The following is a 15,480-nucleotide window of genomic DNA, read 5'->3' as shown; positions in this document are numbered from 1 at the left end:
ACTCCGTCTCAAAAAGAAAAAGAAAAAAAGAAAAAAGGAAAAGAAATAGACCAAATACTGGGAAAGACCTGATAGCCTCAAGGTGAAGTCACACTCCTCAAACCATAACACCAGACCCCCAATTGCAATCTCATTAAACCTCACCACAGTCTGGTGAGGGATTCAGCAATTGCTTTTAGTTTTATTTTCAGAAAAAAAGACTGTGAAGATCCAAGGAGATCTGGCCATTTTTCAAGGTCATACACCTATAGCATGGCAAAAAGGCAGGAAGCCGAGTATCTTCAGCCCACACATTTGCAGCAGCCCCAGTTGGATGGTGATTTCTGTCCGAGCAGAGGACGCCGGGCAGTCGACCCCTGTCAGAGAGCTTCACTCTCTTGGGAAATTTTGCAAAGCTTTTCCAATTCCTCCAGACTACAGTTAAGCATCCAAATGATTCTATTCTAGCTTTTAATACCTTCCCATCTCCCACCAAAACTGAGGTAGGAGAAATATTTAAAGTCTCAAGAGCACAGGGAGCAAACAACCGTTTCCTTTTTTGTTCCTCTGCAGATGAAGAAATAGCAAAGCTGTTTTTGCATTTCAAACTTTAAATTAAAAAGTTGACTTGCAGAATCCTGAGCTCCACTTTCCTCAGTGAATGGAATGAGGTCTGCCCCTCAGTGGGGAGGTTCTAGTGAGGCTGGAGTGGAGGCATTTCCATGTACATGCTAGGCGTTTCAATAGTTTGGAAAGCAAAACTGATTTAAGGTTGAAAACCTCTAACCACATGGTATAGAACTTTTTTCTTATTTAAAACAATCCTCGAATTATTGGCCATGCTTGTTTTTATTCCACAAAACCTTCTATACCAGGTGTACTAATTATGCGTCCTCTATACAGTGTTCAAAAGTAGGGAGGATTTTGTCCCCCAGAGACATTTGGCAACGTCTGGAGATACATTTGGTTGTCACAACTGGGGATGGGGGAGATGTGTGCTAGTGGTATCTGGTGGGTAAAGGTCAGGGATGTTGCTCAACATCATGCAAGGCACAGGGCAACCTCCACGACCAAGAATGACATGGCCCCAAATGTCACGAGTGCCAAGGTTGAAACCCAGCTCTATGACAATCACAGTTACTATTCAGGACAGTTTCCTTCCCCCTTCCTACCCTGTGGCCCCCAGTTCTGCCCCTGCGAGGTTTATTGCTATCTTAACATGCTATGAATTACAGTAGCTTGACCCCAAAAGATTTTTCCAGACCTTTTAAATCTCTAAATGTTGAATATATGGAGTACGAAAATGCTATTATGATGTATTTTATTATTAGAATTATAAATGGAGTCAAGAGCATTTACATTTTGAATTTATCTATATTTAATCCTGGTTGTAAATCGAAGGCCCGGCACGCAAAGGCCACACATCACCTCTCAGGAGAGAGATTATGCCAACTTGGTTGGGTGCCTTGTGTTCTATTAAAGTTGAAACCAGGCTTCCCTGTCAGACTGTTATGGCTAAACACGTTCGGATCTGCAAGCAGCAAGCACAGGCTGTTCATTGTGTGCAGAAGAGAGAGCCGAGCCGGACTACTGGAGCGTGTCCCTCCGCCACCCCAGCACCCTCCCCATTATCCACTCAGGACTGGGAGGCCAGCCTGCTCGGCAGCTAACAGCTGTTAGGGGACACCTGTAATTGAGTCAAGATGCCAGCCAGGGACTGTGTCGAGGCAAGAACAAGAAATTCTACAGCACTTTCCAGTACGCTTCTGGGTATGCTTCCACAACCCACACCAAAAAACTGGGTCCTTCCCAGTCCTCCACCGATTCTTCCACGTGGCTCCGCTTGGCTGTTAGGATAAGGACAACACTCCGCAAGGGCCCACAAGGTACTGCCCACACCCTTTGCCCTACCCCATCCTACCACGCTGACCTTCATGCTAGTCATCATGTGCATTATGCTTTCCCACCACAGGGCCTTTGCACGAGCTGTTTTCATTTCTTTTCCCCCCCGCAGCCCACTTCACTTAGGTAAGGCACTGGCTCATATACAGATCATCACTTCCTCAGTCATCATTTCCCAAGGACACTTCCCAGACCTCCCTGATGAAGGCAAATCCTTCTAATATACATTTCCACTGCACCAACTTGTTTCTTCAGAGCACTCCCACTGATGTACTTTTACAGTTGTTTGTGTACTTAATTAAATAATGTCTGGTTATGACATATCATTGTATCCTAAGCACCAAGCACAGCACTTGGTGTATAGTAGGTGCTGGGTAAGTATTTGTTGCCTGGCCATTTAATTTTTTTAAACGAACAGTTTTTTTGTAAATGAAAGAACAAACGAATGAATGAAACTATTGTAAGATCTGAAACCTGGATCAAAGTCACAGGTATGAAACTGTGCGTGTGCTTGCGTCTGGCTAACCATTCGGATTGTCAGTTTAGGTTATTGAAAGGAACAGAAGAGAAATCTTGTCTATAAAACACGGAACGGAGAAAAAAGTGGATACCTCACTGAGAGCGTCATTAAGTTAGAGAACAACTCCCACACTCTGCTCTAAGATGAAGCCAACATCCAGATTCTCACTGCAAACTTGGCTCCCCTAGAATTCTCTGTTCTTCCTTCCCCTGTGCCCGCTGCTTTCTAAACGTGAAATATCCACAGCTGCGCCGTTGCTTTACTTTTTTTTTTCTTTTTTTCTTTTTTTTTCTGGAGAGGTTAACCTTCCTTCTTCAGTTGTCTGTTGTGCAGTACCCAAGAGGCCAACATTACCGTTTGAGATATTTAAATATGACTTTGAGAAACGAGTCTGTCTTCGATATAAAAGCCCACAGTCACCATGATGAACATGACTGCAATGTTTAAAATTCCTAAATAAAGAGATGCAGCACTTTCTGCATATTCATTGCTGACATGAATATTATATATGATGCCTGTTTTTGTAAGCATTCAGATAAAGCAGTAGGAGAGAATGTGGATTTACTTATTTTTATCAATGGAAACAACTCCACTTGACCAAAGGAAGAATTGTTTCCTCTAGTATAAAGAGCAGTATGTACACGGAAGGCAATTCTGTGTATTAGTCTCTGAGCAAAGCTTTATTTTTATAGGATTGTGTCATTTTATGCACAGTCCCCAAGTGCCTTGTCAGTGACAGCCACTCATTAAATCATTTAAACTATCATATAAAAATAAAGATGGATTTTAAGCTACACTGAGCCAGGCAGTAGGTTAGCAAATACTGATTGCTCCCCGTGGGGTCCCAAGTATTCTTTCAGGTGATGGAAGTACATATGAAAGAAGTACATGGTCTGTTACCTTTGAAAGGACTTAGGGACTAATCAAAGCCACAATCAGATGAACCTCTAATCAAAGTAAAATTATCCAGATAAATGCTGTCTTTTCAAATTGGATTGAAGGTCAGCAGTGAATCAGTCTTCAGACTCAGCCAATAAGGTGGCAGGCACTATGCTGGACAGAGAAGGTACACTGTTCCATCAGTGGTAAACAGTTTAGCAAAAGGTTAGAAAGTCATGAAACTGAAAGAAGAACCTCCAAGAGGTCAATGTGGTTGATGCACAACTGAACTCCAACTTTGTGGCAGTTGAAGGCACAAGAATAAACTTGGTACCTCTTCCACAAGATTCATTTCCTCTTTTTGGCAAAAAATTCTATAAATTTTCAACATGGAAATGAACATGAGTGTCTCGTGGAGAAGAATAAAAATAAATCTGAAAATGTGGAACAACAAAGAATTCCTGTAGACTAGAGATGGGAGTGCAGGTTGGTTCAACCACTCTGGAAAGGTCTTTGAACTATCAGAGAGTTGAAATACGTTGAAATATGTAAAAACCATCATCCAGTAATTCACTTCTAGATATATATGCCCCAAATTCATGCTCACATGTACCAACAGATATTTGTAAGACTGTTCATGGCAGGTTTATATATAATAACAACGGGATACAACTTAAATGCCCATCAACAATGATATACATAAATAAATGTTGGTGTACTCATATATACATATATTGAGTATACTATATTATTGGCATACTACACGGCATGAAAATGAGTAACCAAAGACCATACAGGGCACCACAGATGAATCTCACAAACATTATGTTGAATGAAAGAAACCATATACGAAGGAATTTGTAGTGTTTGATTATATTTACATAAAATTCAAAAACAGGCAAAATCAAATAATAGTATTAGCAGTCAGAAGAGTGGTTGGTTTCCTTTGAGGAGAAGATAGTGAAGCATTTGTTTATCTGGAAGTTATACATTTTGTGATAATTTCTTGAACTGTATGTCTATTTTCTGTGTACTTTTTAGAAGGTACGTTGTACATAATAATATTTCAATGATTAAAACATCTTCTCTAAAGCATGTGACCTTTTGAAAATAAAAACACTATAATTCAAAGAAATATATTGCTTGTCAGTGGGACTTCTGCCCCAGATTTTCTGAAATACATGTTCATCCTTTGTCCTTAAGTTCAAGAGCCACTGGTATGGGTGGTGGGAGTGGGAAGAAGCAGTTTTCATCTAAGATGCTGGTCAGGGATTATCATATAAGATCCAGGAGCTGGAAGGCAGGTGGCAATTGACCAGATTGTTTTTCCAAGCCCAGGGGTGACTCCATCAGGGACATTATTTTCTGGGGATTGTGCCAAATATAAGCATGAGACCAGGGGTTGCCTGAAAAAGCTAGAAACAAGTTAATCAGAGGCAGAAACTGGAGTTAAAGAGAGAAGCCAGAGAGCAGAGCCAAACAAATGGCACCAAATGACAGATATCACTGGTGTGCAGTAAAGGGGAAGCAACTGGAGACACATTGCGGAGGAGTCCAGGAGCAGGCTGGAAAATAGAAAGAAGGGTTGAAAGTTGGGGGTTGGGTGGGACGAGGCGCTGCTCTCCCACACTGCCATGTTACAGCATTAAGACTCCGAGGAGTCAGAGAATTCTGAATTTGAACCTGGACTTCCAGGTGTTGAAGAAGGTCTATTTGTCAAGGTAGGAGGATACGGCACATTTTGTTTAGCTTGCTGTCTTGATTTATAACTTCCAAATATTTGGTTGTATGGCAGGCTGGTCTCCATTTGTAGTCTTGCCCCAGGATCTGAAAATATCAGATATTTTGCTAGGGTCCTACATTCTTCATTTAGGAGAGACTGCTTCTGTGGCAGAGAGTACATTCTGACCACTACTCTAGTTCATCAAGATTTCTTTGGAACACGGATTCTGACATATCAATGTCACTTTTAGCCGTCCTCCGTCCTGTAGCTATGGGCAAACCCCACATCGAGAAACATAGTTTCTAGTTCATTTATGCCAGTGAAAATGCTGAACAGGACAGGAGTAAATCTTCAGTCTTGTAGGAGCACATTAGATATTTCCCTAAGATTGATGTCAACCCATTCATGCACACGCTGTGGGGGCAGCTGTTTGACCAACACAACTACCTAATCAGTTCTGTCCTGCCAATAAGGATATGATAAAAAGGTTCTCGAATACTGCTGCAGTCAGTATACGTGGGGTCATGGAAGGCTGCTGACCTCATACGTGGGGACTTTTGCAGAGAAGAGATGGAGTGGCTTGACAAGACTTGCCGGTTTCTAGAACTCACTGTCTCTCTCTCTTTTTTTTTTAATGTGATCCTCCACCCTATGCTCCACAACTGACTTTGTGAGAGCAGTTGAATTTGGCCACTTAATAAAGGCAGAGGTGAGCAATACAGAAGGTAATGAGGCAAACCTTCTAGGTAGTCTTCCAAGTTTCTGGCCTGATGGGAAAGATGGCAATGACTTTGGAGAACCAAAAGTCAAGAGTCAGCAAGCTTTTTCTGTAAAGCACCATATCATAAATATTTCAGGTCTTGTGCATCAGTCTCTGTTGCAGCTATGCAACTCTGCTGTGAAATCACTCCTAGTGCAATGATCAGCCATAGACAACATGAAATGAATGGTCATGGCTGTGGTTCAATAAAACTTTACTGACAAAAATAGGTAGTGGGTCAAATTTGATATGGCTATAGTTTGCCAACGTCTGTTTTCAAGTATAATCACTCCCTGAGACTAAGCAAAGGACATCAAGAAATGGGCTAATCTTCTGAGTTAGTAAGTAAAACAATGACAACACCATGTGTCATATTAAAGATGGCCCTTGTTGTGCTGCCCTGCTCTGCAGCTCAGAGACCATCAGAAGAATCCAAGTAAAACACCAGTCTCCTTGCACCCTTCCTAACCTGAGAATCTTCTGGGCTCCTGTTTACACTGGCTTTGCCTAAACACTCCTGCTTTCTTTCCCAGCCTCACCCTTTGTCCCTGTCACATACACCATGCTGTCCAGTCATACAGAGCTCTTCTCTGATCCCTCGTTAGCTGTGCAGAGTCATGCCTCCAAACCTTACCCCGTGTTGTTCCCCCTGCTGAAAAAACTCCCTTGTTGCTTTCAAACTCTTACTCATCCTTCAAGGGACCATTCAAATGTCTCTGCCTTGAAGTTTGCCAGGCACCCTTAAGTTGGGTTAATTTTCCTTCTTCCATATTCTCATAGCACTTTGTACAGAACCATACTTCATCAACACAACTTCAGAGTGATCCCTTCTAACTCATCTCTGATAGTTTAACCTTCTTGTGTATAGTATTTAAAAAATCTGTTTGCTCCTTTCTCACTGGGATGTGAATTCTTTTCAGACACAGGCTACACCTTATTAATCTTCTCTCACCCCAGGGTTAGCACTGAATCCGGCACAGAAAGGATGTGGAGCACATGTTTGCACAATTGTTTAACTCATGGCAGAATCTGCTCGTGCTCACACCACTGGGGCTCCATGGAGTGATTCACAGTTTAGATTGTCTGCTATTTTTATAAGACACTTTCAGCAGCTTAATAACTGGCTCTTCCTGACAAGGCATTTGGGAACTGTGCATAAGTGACAGAATAATACTAAAATCAAATCAAGTTCAGAGATAAATATACAAATCTCTGCTCCACCTACGTGATATGCCCCCTACGAATCACAAAATTGTTTTAGTTGATACAGCTGCTGTGTGTTTTGTACAAAGATTTTCTCTTTCGAAGATATCTCATGAAAATCTCATTCTCTTACGAAATATGAGACCATGTTACACCTTTTCCCTTTTTAAATACGTTTCCTACATCTTGTTGATTTGATCCCCAGTTCCATTTAGAACACTGAAGGGGTAATCTACGCAGTGGGACCCCAGTGGCCTCAAAGTGTGGCTGCAGTTTTTCAAAGTGCCTCGTCGAAGATCGTTCGTAGAAGTAAATCTGGGCAAGATCAGGTTCATGAAATGACACAGGTCCCTGGGCCTACTTCTACATTGTTTATCCAAGGAGAAGGTCAAATGTGTGTTTAAGATGGACACCCTGTTATGAGTTGAAGCCTGCCACATCCTCAGGTTTCCTGCAACACCCACTTTCCAGATACTGCTCTTCCTGCAAATAAGTAAGACAACAGGGCAAACAGAACTAGGAGGTGGGAGGGGCAGATGTGCAGTTATGAGGCCCTCGCTCCCTCTAAAATGTGTGAGTGGTGAACCCTCACTTCCTCTAAAACTTCGGACAGTCTCATATATTTTTCCTAATTTACTCCAAGAATTCTTGGGGAAACTCTAGGCTTATAAGAATCTTCTCAGGCCAGGCGCAGGGGCTCACACCTGTAATCTCAACATTTTGGGAGGCCAAGGTGGGAGGACCACTTGAGCCCAGGAGTTCGAGACCAGCCTGGGCAACATAGCAAGAACTAATCTCTCTCTTAAAAAAAAAAAAAAAAAAATTAGCCACACAGGGTGGTGTGTGCTTGTAGTCTCAGCTACTCTGAAGGCTGAGGTGGGAGGATTGCCTGAGCCCAGAGGTTAAGGCTGCAGCAAGCCATGATTGCACTCCAGCCTGGGCGAGAGAGCAAGACCCTGTCTCAAAAAAAAAAAAAAAAAAAAAAAAAAAAAACCATAACAAACAAAAAGAATCTTCTTGGCTGTCAAATCCCTGGTTGGGTAGTGGCATCACTGTTTCTTTCCCTGCATCTCAGTTCCTTCTTCTCTGGTCTCGCCTGCTCCTCCGGAATCTGCCTACGTGGACTCCCACATTAGCCTGAAGCACTCACAGGCAAACTCCTCGAGGTTAACGAGGCCACGAAACAAGAGAGAGGAAAAGAAGTGGTCAAAATTAGTTTCTTTTAGGCTGGATTGATTTCCTCTGGGCCCTGGAATTGGCAGGACATAAATAGATAATCAAAGATTTTTACTTGCCCAGGTAGAGATTATATAATCAGAGGCTGCTTCTTCCTTTGGTTTTTTTGAAACTTCACTGGAAGGAAATTCTCCTTGAGTTCTCAATGACATCGAGCATTCCTCCTCTGCTTTTACTAGGAAATCTTCATTCTCTTTAAGCCAACAGCCTTCAAAGCTAATCAGGTTATTCTATGTAAGTTAATATACACACTGGGGCTTTAAAAATACATCTTTTATGATCTTTGGGGTGTGTGTGTCTTGTGTGTGTGACAAGAGAGATCATACAATGACACAGATAACCCATTTCAAAAATAACCTTTTTTCTTCTTCAGGATCCACTGAACCCAGGAACATGACCCCCATCCCTGTCCACCGCAGAGTTCAAAGATGAGCAGGTGAACCTTTCAACTCCTATTAGCAGAAGGAATGATTTCTTTCCAGTCTCCCCCATTTCAGCCCCCATTGCAGTGACTCCCAACTCTGCACCTGGCTCCAGAGCCCAAACTCTTTTTTCCACTCTCCTCCACCTACTTATGTCCCAGGCATCTCCAGCTCAACTCATCCAAGCTGATCGTCCCCTCTGTTCCACGCTCAGCCCACCAGACCTGCTCTTCCTGCAGCGTTTCCTGCGGCACTGTAAATATTTCCAATCATCCACATGAGAAATCTGCTGCCCATAGCAGCCAGGAATTCTTTTCTGCCAGGGGAACACAAGTCTTTTGTGCCCACAGCCACTAGCTCAGGCCCATGACACATTGGATCAGCCAGAGAAGCCTGGCCCAGCAGGGCGCGTCTTTCTTGCTTGTCTCCACATCTGAGCACTTTTGTCTGCTCCATTCCCTCCCCTCTTGACCTAGTTTGGCCCTTAGCTTCTTCCTTGGACTTCTGTAAACACCGGGTGGAAGTGGGCTTAGAGCATTGGGTCCCGGTCCAAACAACCTGCATTCAAGTCCTGCCTCCACCCAGTCTTAGTTTCAGGACGTGAATGACATCATTTCATCCTCCCTCTGCCTCAGTTCCCTTATCCTTAAGTAAGAACAATGCCTAGCTGGGCGTGGTGGCTCATGCCTGTAATCCCAGCACTTTAGGAGGCCAAAGTGGGCAGATCACTTGAGATCAGGAGTTCGAGACCAGACTGGCCAACATGACAAAACCCCATCTCTACTAAAAATACAAAAATTAGCCAGGCGTGGTGGTGGGTGCCTGTAATCCCAGCTACTCGGGAGGCTGAGGCAGGAGAATCACTTGAACCCAGGAGGCAGAGGTTGCCATGAGCCAAGATCGCTCCATTGCACTCCAGCCTGGGAGACAGGGCGAGACTCCGTCTAAAAAAAAAGAAAGAAAGAAAAGAAAAGAAAAGAGAAAAGAACAGGGCTGGCAAGTTTTTGCTACAAAGGGCTAGATAGTAAATATTTCTGGTATTGAAAGTCAAGAAGCAAAATTGAGGCTACTAATAGGCATTTATAAAACTAGAGAGAAAATAAAGATCCACAACGTTTTCGCTGGTAGAATTCAAAATATAATAATAATTGGAACTCATAGAGAGAGTAGAAAGGTGACTGCCAGGGGCTGGGAGTGGGAGAATGCTGAGATGTTGGTCAAAGGGTACAAACTTTCGCTTATAAGATGAGTAAGTTCTGGGGTTCTAGAGTACAGGATGTACTCTAATTAATAGTTAATAGTACTGTATTGTAAACCTGAAATTTGCTGAGAATAGATCTCTAGTGTCACCACCATACACACAAAAAATAGTTACTATGTGAAGTGATGGACATGTTAATTCAATTGTGATAATTATTTCACAACATATACCAAATCGTCATGTTGTATATCTTCAATATATACAATTTTAATTTGTAAATTGTACCTCAATAAAAACAGAAAAAAGTATTATTAATTGAGGACAATTTTATTCATTTATTTACAGAATAGAGGTGGGGTCTCGCTATGTTGCCCAGGCTGGTCTCAAACTCCTGGCATCAAGTGATCCTCCTGCCTTGGCCTCGCAAAGTTCTTTTTTTTTTTTTTTTTTTTTTTTGAGACGGAGTCTCGCTCTGTCACCCAGGCTGGAGTGCAGTGGCCGGATCTCAGCTCACTGCAAGCTCCTCCTCTCGGGTTCACGCCATTCTCCTGCCTCAGCCTCCCGAGTAGCTGGGACTACAGGCACCCGCCACTTCGCCCGGCTAGTTTTTTGTATTTTTTAGTAGAGACGGGGTTTCACCGTATTAGCCAGGATGGTCTCGATCTCCTGACCTCATGATCCGCCCATCTCGGCCTCCCAAAGTGCTGGGATTACAGGCTTGAGCCACCGCGCCCGGCCTCAGCAAAGTTCTTGGATTACAGGGGTGAGCCTCTGTACCCGAGCAAGGACAATTTTTTTTTTTTTTTAATTCAGGCCTACTAATGAGAACAACAGAATTCTTTGTGAGGAGGATAACATTTTGTTTAATTAGGGTTTGAACTTAGTATTCCCTATCATCAAAATCAATTTAAGTGTTACATCTGTAAAAATCATTCTTAGCTCACCTGCCAAGCAAGAACAGATGGTGGGCTCGATTTGGCCTGCAGGCCATGTTTGCCCACTCCAGGGAAAGAATAGAAGTGATCATGCTAAGTGCTTAACACATCATGACTACCCAAAGGTTGCTAGCTACTATAATGATCTCTCACCATCCTACGCACCTTCACAGGTGGCTTCAGACGCATACACTCTCAGGGTTTTCTTAGGCTGTCTCATACCTGAGCCTTTGCCCAGGCTGTGCTCTCAAGATCCCACCTCCTTGGAAAGGCTTTCCTGCTCCCCTCCCTTCTTCCACATCTTTCCATCCCTAAGGGACTCCCTTAATCCCTCTTCAAGCTCCTGATCCTTCCAGAGCCCCCCATCCCTGCTTCTCTCCTATTGATTATTCTTCTTCCCCCTTTCAACTTCAAGGTGACACCACGCATCACTCATGATATCTCCAGCTCTGTGCTTAATTGTACTATGTGCTCAATAAATGTTGGCTGTAATGAATGAACCTCCTACCTGCAAATGGAAGACTCAGCAGAAGCCCTCCTTCATTGCTTCACTTCCCAAGGAGCTCTTTGTTCTCAAAGCATCTGAAACATTTGGTCCTCATTGGTTTTCTTATAAATGACACATTATAGAATAACAGCTAAGTGCCTTGGCCCTGGTTACAAATTCCAGCTCCATCACTTCCTGGCTTTGCGGTTTTGTACAACTTACTTAACTTGTCTGAGCCTCAATTTGTTGGTAAAATGGTGATAATAGTGGTACCCACCTCATATGCTGTTTGCAAATTAGATTACATAAAGCATACAAAGCACTTAGCACAGTAAATACCCTACAAATGTCTGTTGCTTTCTTCACAATTATTGAGCAATCGCCATGTTTTAAGCTCTTTTATTTTTTTTTTCTTTTGAGACAAGGTCTCACTCTGTCGCCCATGTTGGAATGCAATGGTGGGATCACAACTCGCTGCAGCCTCGAGCTCCCAGGTTCAAGCGATCCTCCCTCCTCAGCCTTCTGAGTAGCTGAGACTACAGGTGTACATTGCCACGCTCAGCTAATTTTTTTTTTTTTTTTGTATATTTTGTAGAGACAGGGTCTCACTATGTGGCGCAGGCTGGTTTCAAACTCCTGGCCCCTAGTGATCCTCCTGCCTCAGCCTCCCAAGGTACTAAGATTACAGGCATGAGCCACCATGCCTGGCCATTAATTTGTTAATTTCTCACACATATGCTGTGAGGCAGGTACTACTGTCATACCCGTTCTATAGATGAGAAAACTGAGGCAGAGACATTGTTTGTGTAAGGTGACACAGCCAGTGTGGCAGAGCCAGGATTCAAACCAGGCCATCTGGTCTAAAGCTGTGCTGCTAACCCGTGTTGGTATCTTGTAGAGATATGCCTCTTCAGCAAGATTTTAGGCTCTTTGAGGGTAAGGAATGTGTTGCGGAATTCTTCATACCCTTCCTAGCGGCCGGCACAGCACCCTGCATGTGGTGCTCCTTGATACAGATCTGCTGATTCATGTACTCATCCCTCCATCACCCTAATGCGGAGGAGGGGCAGAGGGTTCTACAGAGATTTCCTCCCACCCAGGCCTGACCGCCCGTGAGCATCTTTGTGTCTTACAGAAGGGGACACGAAGGGAAGCAGAAAAGGGGGAAAATACATGAAAAGAGTGCAGGTGGGGTGTCTGGGGAGAATTTCACCTGCTCGGAAGGCGACAGTGGAATTAGAGTCGACCTCAATGAACTCCTATTTCTTCCTGTTTCGTAGAGCACCAGCCCCATCGTCAGTGAGCGGCTGTGAGGACACCAACCAGCACAGGCTGACTCTGCTGATTGTCTGTAACATGCTTGTCCCTCTTAATCAAAGTGATGTCATCCTCTGATTTCAGAAAGTGAAGGATAGCAAAATTAATGTTGGCTCAAGTGGGCTTCTAATGGCTGTGGGCCTGCTGCATTTCAATGATGTGCACTGGGATTTCTTCGCTAACAAGGGTGCCATAAGTCTTAATTACCCAGAACCAAGGCCTCACCTTGCTGTGTGTCCCCCGGGAGCTCCCTGCGAAGTCAGTGGGAGCTTTGCCTGCGGTTCAGCCCGGTGAAAACTTGCCTGCAAATGTTTGCAAATTACCTCGTGCACCTCTGAAGGAAACAGGAGGGAAATATTTATTTTTAGAAGGTTGGTGCAGCCGTGCCCCTGCCTCGCCTGTCACATACCTCTGTGTTACTCAAATCCCACTCCCTTCCCTCTGATTAATTCTGAACCGTGGGTCTCTTTTCTTTATGGTTGATGGATACACCTCCTAGGTCTTGCCCTCAGTCAAACTGCTGGTAATGTCCTGTTGCTCTTTCTCCTTCCTTAGGGGGCTCTCTCGAGAAAGCCTAATGCATTTTCCATTAGAGGAACTGATTTGTCCTTTCCTTTCCAGCAATGGAAAGCAATCTCCCCCATGTGGAGGATGTCAAGAGCCCCTAAATGGCTATTCCTTCTCTCTTCGGCTCTTCCTGCCTGGGCTGAGGCACCCACGCCCCCGCTGCTGTGAATACTGCCCGTTAACAACACATCTGTTCCCTTCTCCTGAGACTCGCCCTGGGAGAAAAGCACCACTCACCTGGAAGAGCCGGGGAGGTTTGCCTTCCCGCTGGGGCCAGCACAAAGGCTGGCCCTCTTGCCTCGCTCAAGAGGGCAATCTGTGTCCTCATACACGCCCCAGAGCTCCCACAGGAGCAGGCTGAGGCCAAACCTCCTCTGAGCCTGTCCTGTTTGCGTTTTCCTCACACCCTTACAGGTTTCACTTGAAAGCGCTCCCTTAAGAAATTGCTTGCCCAAGGAGCCCCGTTTCTGGCTCAGCGTCTTGGCAACCCAATATAAGCCGCCTCGCTAAGCCATCCTTCCCACTGCAAGCAGAATAGTCTTTTCAAACTGCAGCCTGATCATGCCACTTCCTTTCTTAAGCCTTCAATGCCTTCCATTGTCCAGACTCCGGAGCTTCGGTCTTAATCCCCCAAGACCTGGCTCTCCTTCCATCTTCACCCTCACTTCCCAGAGAGGTCACTTCCTCCAGAGATGCCTATCCAGACCCCCTACCATAAATACTGTCGTATTGAGACTGCCCGCTTGCTTTTCTTTCTTCTCCTCTATCTTCTCCTCTAGACTGCAAATTCCTCTGGAATTCCAGAAACCTAATATGCGTGTAGCACATATGAGACCTTCAGTAATTATTTGTTGATTAACAAAATTGAACTGATGAATGATTGAACTAGATACTTCATACATGTTTAATAATAACAGCCAAATGCCAACTTCAAATTAATATTATATCAACATTTGCCTCCTTGTGATTTATCTAAAGTTCTTGTAAGTAGCAGAATTCACTGGGAATGTATTAAAATAATAACATGTTTTAACACATACATATATGCAGGTTGATTAGGGTGTCCAGTACAATCAATGTACAGATGTTCTCTGATGTTTCAGGTTTTCATTTCTTTTGAACACTTAGTTTGTCAAAGCCTTCCCAGCCCCCACTGACCAACCTCTGACTTTCAGCAATTCTCTGTCGAATATTAAATACCTTTGCCTTCTCTCTGCATGTTCCCAACAACAACAACAAACAAACAAATAAACAAAAAACCTGCAATTTCAAGTGCCAGAATAGCTCTTCTTATGGAGAAAGAAAGCCTTGAACATCAGTGAACCATACTTAAAATCTGCCATTTCACTGCTGACTTTTCAAAAAAGCATTACCCTGCAAAGAAGCTGCTCTTGGATGCAAGCCTCATGATTGCCAGAGTCATCGAATGTTCGGACTTGCCTAGTTCTCACTTTGGAATTGGGCATATCAGCCAGTAGAGTGCATTAATTCTCGGCATGACCATAGACTGAAACACAAGCAGCATTAACAAATTACCAGTGATAGATATGCAAATGGGCCAAGGACAAATATTAAAACAACCCTATCTCGCTTTGCCGCTACCTCGTCCTGTCCAAAATTCGTAGAATTATTAATCCTCCTGGAATGCTTAGTAGTGCGTATAGGGTAATATTCTTGAGGAAGCTAATAATTATCTCTTGTTAGCAAGATCAGCTTACTAGTCTTTCACTGCAGGGACAGAAAAATATTGTGACTTTGTTATGCTAAACGAAACACAGTGGCAGGATAAATTAGGACATTTAAACTAATAATAATAATAATAACGTCGCACAGCTATGGTTCACCTCTACATATAATTGATAAAATTAACAGAAAACAGGCACAGTGACAATAGAAGAATATGCATTATGAATGGTTGATTGAGACACAAAAGGACAAACTTCTTCTGTTGCTTATGTTATTATAGCTAATATTTATTACGCACCCACTGTGCAAGGCATAACTCTTATCAAGGACAATGATAATAATAAATTACTACTTGTCAACCATAGTAACTTCATTATGTAACCAGTCAGCACTCTTATTAAGGCTTTGGAATCTATTAAAAGTTTCATTTTGAAACAATGAACCAAGAGGAACAAATTTGTGAATTGTGGATCTGCAATATTAACCCAAAGACTGAGCCTTGGAGAGAAACAAAATTCTAAAGAAAAAAATTAATTTCTGCCAAAGAAAATCTAAGAACATAAGTTAGCTAGCCCTACCAGCTGCCTCTGACTGTGCTGTAACAGAGATGAGGCAAATATCCAATTTCGTGGAAAAAATTTATAGACTAGACTTTGAATCAAG

This window comes from Macaca nemestrina, chromosome 3 (genome assembly GCF_043159975.1).
Source record: "Macaca nemestrina isolate mMacNem1 chromosome 3, mMacNem.hap1, whole genome shotgun sequence".
Taxonomy (NCBI): Eukaryota; Metazoa; Chordata; class Mammalia; order Primates; family Cercopithecidae; genus Macaca; species Macaca nemestrina.
This window is presented reverse-complemented; position numbering follows the sequence as displayed.